General features: G+C 41.0%; 1 non-coding gene across 1 annotated transcript; it reads left to right on the top strand.

The window, feature by feature from the left end:
• Positions 1-626: 626 nt before the first annotated feature.
• Positions 627-745, top strand: LOC145404229 (5S ribosomal RNA). Its single transcript, XR_013898159.1, has one exon. It is a non-coding gene; the product is annotated as a 5S ribosomal RNA (ribosomal RNA).
• Positions 746-1426: the final 681 nt, after the last annotated feature.

Below are 1426 nucleotides of genomic sequence, written 5' to 3' on the forward strand. Positions count from 1 at the left end.
CTGATAAGAGATTTAGGCTTGTTCTTAGACGGAAAGGGTCTAATTAGATGCCAGGGCTGAATAATAAAGGCTGATTTGCCTCTCCAAGCTAAACATCCCATATTATTACCCAAGAACGGATATTTTGTGCAGTTAATTGTAAGGGAAGCCCATGATTTGACTCTTCGCGGAGGTGTGCTGCAGACTTTGGCCCGAATCCGTGAAAGGTATTTGATCCCTAAAGGTAGACAGGTCATAAAGAAATATCTCAAAGGTTGTATTACATGTAGGAGGTATGAACAACGACCATATGACTATCCAGGACCACCTGCCTTACCAAGGGATAAGGTAAATGTAAGTTGGCCCTTCACAGTAACTGGAGTTGATTACACAGGAGCTATAACTGTTACGGGTGAGGGAACTACCCATAAGGTTTATATATGTCTGTTTACTTGCACCTACACAAGGGCAGTCCATATTGAAATGGCAGAAAATCTGAGTTCAGAGACATTTCTGAACGTATTTCGAAGATTTGCCGCTAGGAGGTCTGGTCCTAATAAATTAATAAGTGACAACGGAACCAATTTCGTTGGAGCAGCACCTCTACTTTTAAATATAATGAATGACCCAAAGGTTCATATATATATATCAACGGCCATGCCACGTTGAGTACAACGCTTCCCGTCCGATCAGCGAAGTTAAGCAACGTTGGGTCTGGTTAGTACTTGGATGGGTGACCGCCCGGGAACACCAGATGCTGTTGGCATCCCTACGTGTCAAGTGGGGTTGGTGAACGATTAGTGCCCCTCCCTGTAAAACAATTAACTCTAAGCCCTTGACAACCCCGTTTGGGATACATGGCGTCTGGCGATGGATATATATATATATATGTGTGAATATATATGTGTATATGTATATATATATAGAGGGTGTAACGCGACGTATGACAAAAACTTACACCAATGATCTATCATGTACTTCTGAGTATATTTTGTTCTATAAACATATGCTCTCTGCGACCCCAGTTCAGTACCCAGCATTCGGCTGTTTTGTGTAAAAGCTCGTCTCTTGCATGCGCCATTGGGTGAGAGCTTCGCAGGGCGACGGGAGACGAGTATTATTAGCTTATACTGTACTATACATAAAAATCCCATATCCTATCAGTACACACGAGTTTTAAGAAGAAACTTTACGTAGTCTATTGATTCTTTAACATCATCATGCATTCATGCAATTCTTTTGCACATATCGACTGTAATTAAGGATTAAATTCAAATTTTATGGCTTGCAAGGGAGTAGGGAGGGAGGGAGGAAAGGCTGGTGTTTTGTTGCCAGTTATGTAATATTTGGTTTGTAGGATGTTGCTACCAGCATTATCATAACACTCACAGCTCATTTAGTGAAAAAAAAAAACTTATTCTAAAGGGAGATTAGCCTCACTTTAAGT

Source organism: Coenobita brevimanus, chromosome 62 (assembly GCF_032717465.1).
Source record: "Coenobita brevimanus isolate Jiangsu-jjx chromosome 62, ASM3271746v2, whole genome shotgun sequence".
Classification (NCBI taxonomy): domain Eukaryota; kingdom Metazoa; phylum Arthropoda; class Malacostraca; order Decapoda; family Coenobitidae; genus Coenobita; species Coenobita brevimanus.